Below are 8513 nucleotides of genomic sequence, written 5' to 3'. Positions count from 1 at the left end.
ACTACAAGCTCCGCCTCCCGGGTTCACACCATTCTCCCGCCTCAGGCCTGAGCAGCTGGGACTACAGGCGCCCGCCACCGTGCCCAGCTAGTTTTTTTGTATTTTTAGTAGAGACGGGGATTCAGCATGTTAGCCAGGATGGTCTTGATCTCCTGACTCGTGATCAGCCCTCCTTGGCCTCCCAAAGTGCTAGGATTACAGGTGTAAGCCACCACACCTGGCCTATCTTTTTTTCTTTTTGAGAGATAGAGTTTCACTCCTGTTGCCCAGGCTAGAGTGCAGTGGCATGCTCTCAGCTCACTGCAACCTCCACCTCCCGGGTTCAAGCCATTCTCCCACCTCAGCCTCCTGGAGTAGCTGGGACTACAGGCGCATGCCACCACACCTGGTTAATTTTTTTTGTATTTTTTTATAGAGACGGGGTTTCACCACGTTGTCCATGCTAGTCTCGAACTCCTGGACTCAAGTGACCTGCCCACCCCGGCCTCCCAAAGTGCTGGGATTACAGGCTTGAGCCACGGCGCCTGGCCTCATAACTTATCTTTTATTTTCTAACATTTACATCTCAATTTCCTTTTTCTTATCTAATTTTATTGCCTGTAACATCTAGAGCTATTGGATAGTTGAAAGTGATAGTGGGCATGCCTGTTTTGTTCTTGATTTAATAAAGTTATCCATTTTTCCTTGATGAAGTACAACATTGGCTGTTGGTTTCTAATACATACTTTTAACCATGCTAAGAAATCACCCTCCTTTTTGGGGGGTTCTGAGTATTTTGGTCATAAATGAATGCTGAATTGTGTCCAGTGTCTTTTCAGCACTTACCTAGATCAGTGGCTCTCAATACTGGCTTCACACTAGAATCACCTGGAATCTTTCAAAAATACTGTTGTCTGGATGCCCCTTCACCCAGATACTGATTTAATTGGTCTGAGGGGAGCCTAGGCACCAGTACTTTTTTTTAAGCCCTTCTGGTAATTATAACAGCTACCCAGTGTTAAGAATTGTTGAGCTAGATCATTGCTTCTGGAACTTTGATGTGCATATGAGTCACGTGGGGATCTTACTAAATGAAGAATGTGGTTCAGTAGGGTCTGGGGTGGCTGGGGTGTGAGATTCTGCATTTCTTGCTACTAAAACTGAGATCCTTAAATCAGCAGCATTGGCATCAACCAGGAGCCTTTTAGAAATGCACACACTCGGCCGGGCGCGGTGGCTCACGCCTGTAATACCAGCACTTTGGGAAGCCAAGGTGGGTGGATCACTTGAAGTCAGGAGTTCAAGACCAGCCTGGCCAACGTGGTGAAACCCTGTCTCTACTAAATAACACAAAAAATTACCCAAGTGTGGTAGCAGTCGCCTGTAATCCCAGCTACTCGGGAGGCTGAGGCAGGAGAATCACTTGAATTATCCTTGAAGCCAGGAGGCAGAGGTTGCAGTGAGCCAAGATTGCACCACTGCTCTCCAGCCTGGGCAACAAGGACGAAACTCTGTCTCAAAAAAAAAAAAACAGAGAGAAAGAAATGCACACACTCAACCCTGTCTCAGACGTACTGATTTCAAATATGCTTTTTTTTTTTTTTTTTTGAGATGGAGTCTTGCTTTGTTGCCAGGACTGGAGTGCATTGGCGCGATCTCGGCTGGCTGCAACCCTCACCTCCTGGCTTCAGGTGATTCTCCTGCCTCAGCCTGCCAAGTAGCTGGGACTACAAGCATGCGCCACGACACCTGGCTAATTTTACTTTATTTATTTATTTATTTATTTATTTATCTATTTTTAGAGGGAGTTTTGCTCTTGTTGCCCACGCTGGAGTGCAATGGCGAGATCTCAGCTCACCACAACCTCTGCCTCCCAGGTTCAAGCGATTCTCCTGCCTCAGCCTCCCGAGTAGCTGGAATTACAGGCATGCACCACCATGCCCAGGTAATTTTGTATTTTTAGTAGAGATGGGGTTTCTCCATGTTGGTCAGGCTGGTCCCAAACTTCCGACCTCAGTTGATCCACCTGCCTTGCCCTCCCAAAGTGCTGGGATTACAGGCGTGAGCCACCGCGCCTGGCTAATTTTGTATTTTTAATAGAGACGGGGTTTCACCATGTTGGCAAGGCTGGTCTCAAACTCTTGACCCCAAGTGATCCACCGGCCTCGACCTCCCAAATGCTGGGATTACAGGCGTGAGTCACTGAGCCCTGCCATGAATATGCATTTTTTTATTCTTATATGCATCAAAGGATCCTCACATAATGCTTATATACATCAAAATTTGAGAAGCATTGAAAATAATTATATTTTTATAACCTTTTTCCTATTAATGCAGTAAATTACAGGACCAAATTTTCCAAATTTTTAACTACTCTTACACTCCTGTGATAAAACTATGGCTTAAATATTGATGAATAGAACTTGCTAATATTTTATTTAGGATTTTTGTATCAATATTCAACAGAAAGATTGATCTGGCTGGGAGGCCAGTAATCCCAACACTTTGGGAGGCCAAGGTGGGCAGACCGCTTGAGCACAGGAGTTTGAGACCTGTCTGGGCAACAAAATGAGATCCTGTCTCAACAAAAAATTAAAAATTTAGCTGAGCATGGTTGTGTACCTGCAATCCCAGCTATTCAGGAGGCTGAGGTGGGAGGATCAATTTATCCCGTAAGGTTGAGGCTGCAGTGAGAGGTGATAATATCACTGCATTCCAGCCTGGGTGACAGAGCAAGACCCTGTCTCCAAAAAAGAAAAAGAAGAAGAAGAAGAAGAAAGAAAAGAAAAGAGGCCGGACATGGTGGCTCATGACTGTAGTCCCAGCACTTTGGGAGGCCGAGGTAGGTGGATCTCCTGAGGTCAGGAGTTCGAGACCAGCCTGACCATCATGGTGAAACCCTGTCTCTACGAAATACAAAAAATTAGCTGTGCATGGTGGTGGGTGCCTGTAATCCCAAATACTTGGGAGGCTGAGGCAGGAGACTTGCTTGAACCCAAGAGGTGGAGGTTGCAGTGAGCCAAGATCGTGCCACTGCTCTCCAGCCTGGGTGACAGGAGCGAGACTCTGTCTCAAAAAAAAGAAAAGAGATTGATTTGTCTAATTTTTTGTGCTGACTTGTCAGGTTCTGGTACCAGGGGTTATTTCTCATTCCCAATTGTCTATACTTTTTCATGGTAAAACTTGTCAGGTTTCATATAATAGTATTGGTTTTTTTCAAGGAATGAGCTTCCTTTTCCCTTTTATTATATGTTGACTTCCTATGTATCTTAGTCTATTTTTAAAAAAATCTATTGGAACTGCTCCTTTTTTAATCACTTCACACTGTTTCAACTATTGTAGCTCTATGAAATATTTTATTATTTGTTACCAGGAGATTTTGGTAAATCCACTAAGCCTTCTAAAATGTCCTTTTTCTTTCCAACTCCCTACAGGATACTGGTAGAACGTCAGGAGAAAATGACATCACCTTGGAAAGTTCTCCCTTTGTGCCGCTCAGTGGACCGGTGGCTGCTTGCTGTGTAGGTATGCGGGCTCCAATCTGACGGGCCTGAAACACACTTACCTTCGTAAATGTCTTTACCACATGCTAAGCGCTCCTGAAAAGGAGCCTGGGATTCTGGGATCAGTGCAGCCAAGAACACTCTGTCCCATCTTCCATCTTAATTACGAAATGCTGACTGTCTGCTAAAAGATGCACAATTTATTTTAAATATATGAGTAGGATGATTGTTTAAAAAGAGTTCCAGCTGGTTAAATTTAGGTTCCTGCAATAAAACTCTCCTCCGGCATTCTCTGGCTTCGGGCCTCGAAGGGTTGCAGGCCCTCTGCTCTGAATTGTGAACTGCGATCTTGCGTGTTCAGGTTTTCCGGTAGTGGCTTTGCTGTTCTAAGTCAAGGCGTCAGTGACTAGCTTGGCCTCAAGAGGACTTCTTCCATTATTTGAGCAATCTGCTTCTAGACCATTCTTGCCAGTTAGGAAAAGTTTTATTCAGTAAAATATTTTCAGTGAACCACTGGACAAAAACCAGGTGGCTGCTTTTCTTTGATCAGAGAGGTCCTCACTCCCTGTATGAGTCTGTTCTCACACTGCTATAAAGAACTACCTGAGACCGGATAATCTGTAAAGAAAAAGAGGTTTAATTGGCTCATGGTTCTGCAGGCTGTATAGGAAGCATGAGGTTGGCATCTGCTCGGCTTCCGGGAGGCCTCAGGAAACCTACAATCATGGCAGAAGGCAAAGGGGAAGTGAGCACTTCACATGGCCGGAGCAGGAGCGAGAGAGACAGCGGGGAGGTGCCACCCACTTTTAAATGAGATCTCACAAGAATGCACTCACTATCACGAGAACAGCACCAAGAGGGAAATCCACCCCCATGATCCAACCACCTCCCACCAGGCCCCACCTCTAACACTGGGGATTACAATTCCACGGGAGATCTGGCAGGACACAGATTCAAACCATATCTTTCCCCCTGTCCTTTGAATGTATTCGTTTCTCGACATCCACCTGCCAGGGGAGAATGGCCTTTAGGAGCGCGAAGCGGCCACAGGTGTCAAGTCAGGGCTTTCCCAGGCCTCCTTCGGCAGCTTCTCAAGTTCATTAACAAACGTGGCCTGGCCTGCAGGTCAGTCTCCATGAACACCTCAAGGCTGCCTGGACTCTTCTCTGTCTTTGTTGCCCCTGCAAGGAAATGTTCCCTCAGCTTCCAACATCCCCCTTTGTGTCAGGAGTCACCTGGGTCCTGTTAACATGAAGGTGGACCAGGGAGGGTGCCCAGAGCTGACATGGGGTGACAAAGGGCACCAGGACTGCATGTCAGAGAGATCTGGATAAGAAGCAGGTAGGTACCACATCCTACTTCTAACCCAGAGGGATGGAGTGGAGTAGGGCGAAGGCACCAGAGTGACGGAGATGTGTGAGTGAAGCAGGGGTGGGCCCCGTTCCTCTCTGACAGCCTGTGTTAAGAGAAGCGGGAGATGAATGGGACGGCTGGTTGTCTTCATGAAGTTTAGGAGTTAGGTGGAGAAAAGCGGTCAGGAGCAGAAATGTACACATAGTTTCAGTATGGCTGCAATGGAAGATTTTTGTATTTGGTTTTGTTTTGGGTTTTTTATTTTTGTTTTTGTTTTTTTGAGCCAGGATCTCACTCTGTCATCCAGGCTGCAGTGTAGTAGTGTCATCATGGCTCACTGCAGCCTCGACATCCCAGGCTCAAGTGATCCCCCACCTCATCCTCCTGAGTAGCTGGGACTACAGGCATGTGCCACCAGGCCTGGCTAATTTTTGTATTATTATTTGTAGGGAGAAGGTCTCATTTTGTTGCCCACATTGGTCTCGAACTCCTGGGCTCGAGTCCTCCCGCCTCAGCTTTCCAAAGTGTTGGGATTACAGATGTGAGCCACTGCTCCTGGGATGGAAAATTTGCTAAGGGAGGAGGGGACAGGTGAGGAAAATTTGGTTGCAATTCAAGTGAGAAGAGCCTTCACTGCAGAGCAAAGGAGAGTGGACTTAAGTATACAGGCAGCGGGGGAAGGCGTGATGTTAGAAGTTTATTCGGACGGCAGCTTATCGGATGTCTGGAACCATGTACTCTGCTGTTCATGCTGTGATCACCTTGAGCCTAAAAACATTGTATCCGCCAGGTTTCTGCTGTTATCCTACTGGATAACAAACTCCACAATCCCCGTGGCTTAGAGCAGCAATTATCTATATCACCCTCACCAATGTGCCTGCTGGCCACAGCAGCTCTCCTTAGGCCCTGGGTTGCATTTAGTTCTCTTCATGTGTCTCTTTTTCTGAGGCCAGTGGCTACCTGGGGTATGGTCTTCCCAAGGTGAAAAGCAGAAAGTGCAAGAGGGGTGGGTGGCAGCATTGACGCTCTTTGGAACTCACATACTGTCACTCTGCCCACACTCCAATGGCCAAAGCACGTCGTGCAGCCAAGCCCCACATCCATGGAGCAGAGAAATACATTCTGCCTACTCCAGCAGGAGACACTTTATCGTCTTGCAGCAAAGCACGTGCACATAAAATTGGAAATAGATTGAAAGGCAACAGTTCATAGAATTCCTTTCAGCCATGATGCTTGGGAGAAGCAAAGACCCACAGACAGATGCCAGTAGGGATGCCTGCATGCCCCCAGACCAGGCAGCTCCAGGAAATTCCTTTTCATGCCTTTCTCTGGAATGGACAAAATGTCTAGGGTTGTTATCCAATAAAAATGCAACTCCTTTCTATCCTCTACTTCCCTGTAAAAGTAGCTAATATGTATTAAGCAGTTACCATGTGCCAGCCACTACAGTAATTAACATAAATCATCTCCTTTAACCCTCACAACAAGTCTGTTAGGTGGTTACTGTTCTTTTTTTGTTTTTTATTTTTCTGAGACCGGAGTCTTGCTCTGTCGCCAGGCTGGAGTGCAGTGGCCTGATCTCGGCTCACTCCAACCTCTGACTCCCTGGTTCAAGCGATTCTCCTGCCTCAGCTTTCCGAGTAGCTGGAATTACAGGCACGCGCCACCACACCCAGCTAATTTTTGTATTTTTAGTGGAGACAGGGTTTCACCATGTTGGCCAGGCTGGTCTCGATCTCCTGACCTCGTGATCCGCCCGCCTCAGCCTCCCAAAGTGCTGGGATTACAGGTGTGAGCCACTGCACCCAGCCAGGTGGTTACTATTCTTATCCCCACTTTGCAAATGAAACCAAGGCATAGACTCTGGATCACACAGCTAGCAAAAATGAGAACAGGATTCAGACCCAAGTAGTCTCGGTTGGAATTTCCTCTATGAACCGCCCCTTTTCGTGGAGGAGGTTGGGGTACAGAGCTCTCCAACAGAACTTAGAGCAAATACTTAGGGGTCTTAATTAGGGGAAATTGGGACCATTGTGCAGGTGCCTGGAACAGGAAGTAACCATGAGACTAGAGGAAGAGAAAGAGGTTGGGAGAAGGCAGTTTTTAAAAACAAAATAAACCAAAGGAGCAGAAAGCTTTAAAAGCCCTTGAGGATTTCTCTGAAGTACTGAACTATGGAGTTTGAAGAGCTGCTAATATCATTGCATTCCTACTTCAGCCTCTACCTGGCGAGGGACTTGCATTTCCTGTGGGTTCTGGGATGGTTTTTATCCCATTCCCGGCTCATCTCTCATGCGGACGAGGCCGCGTGTGGAGCCAGGTGTGGAGCCGGAGCACAGCTGGCTCTAATTTGAGGGGCCTTCTGCCTTTTAAGATGACCTCACTCCATTCCCTTGACTTTATAAAATGCAATTCATGCCACTTTTCCAAAATTTGGGTAATGATTTATTGGCTTTCTTTCCTGTATTATCCTGTAGCGTGAGGGACTTTTGTTTGTTTAGGGGCTTAATAACTTCTTGATAGAAGGTTTGTAAATGTATCTTCTATAGAAGTGATCAAAAATAATACTTTTTTATTTCCACCATCTGGCCATATTTCAGTCTTGGCCAAAGAATTTCTTTCCACCCTCCTGTGTCTCCTACATCTTGCTCTGAAAGGCCAATGTAGAATAAAGGACAGATGGGTAAGGGCCTTTGGTGTCAACAGACCAAGACTTGAAACTTGCCTCTGACCCTTAACAGCCGTATGACTTTGGGCAAAATAGGTAGACGGTACTACTCGGTCCTTTCCAGGAGCAGCAGGGAATCTCACTCTGAGGGGAGCACTCACCCACTCAGCCCTTGGTGGAAGAAGCAGCGTCAGGTTGTTGCTAGTGAGGGCGGCCATGTTCCCTACTCCCCGGCCACTGCTGATTGGTCACAGCGGGAATCTGACCTCTGCGTGCCTGACATGAAAGGGGAGTGGGAACTGATTGGCCAATCAGGTTCTTTCTCAGAAATCTGAACTGAGGGAAAGAAGGCGAGACACAGACAGTAGAGGGGTTATCAGGTCCTGGGATCAGGGTCCAGCCTATGCTGAAGTCCGAGGGGAGTGGGTGGATAGGCAGAAAGAAGACTTGGAGGGCCGTAGGCAGGTGAATATGGTTTTATTCAGCAGCAGCTCTCTTATACGGCTTACTCAAACTAGCTCTTTTACACTGTCTGCCCTGTCTCAGCTGCTTAGTCCTGTAGTTCCCATGCACACCTATGCGGCCAGCTCTCCACTGCCTTCAGGGTCAGCAGCTTAACTCTTTCTCTCTCTGGGCATGAGAGAGCCAAGCTATGTCTTGGCTCCCTCCTGTCCATCTGCAAGACAGACAGCTTTGGCTCTCTAGCTCTTTCTCTGGGAGTCAGCACACCTGCACAAGAGCCATGTCCAGCCATGTTGAGCCAAGCCGAGCCTCAAGAGCCCCTGTACAGCATTAGCAGGGTAATTATACCTTCTACAGACAATAGTGGCTCAGAGCCAAGTATGAACTTACGCAAACGGGTTATATAACAAGTAGAGGTGTGCACCTGCGCGCCAAACTCATGGAGTCATGCGGACCTGGATATCCGCCTCCGCCTATTCCTTGACCAAAGCACATCCATGTACCTTACAGGGGTAGACCAGGGTCCAGGCCCTAGTGAGTACCTGGGT

The sequence above is a fragment of the Mandrillus leucophaeus genome, unplaced genomic scaffold (assembly GCF_000951045.1).
Source record: "Mandrillus leucophaeus isolate KB7577 unplaced genomic scaffold, Mleu.le_1.0 Scaffold21, whole genome shotgun sequence".
NCBI classification, from domain to species: Eukaryota; Metazoa; Chordata; class Mammalia; order Primates; family Cercopithecidae; genus Mandrillus; species Mandrillus leucophaeus.
Note: the sequence above shows the minus strand (reverse complement) of the source record.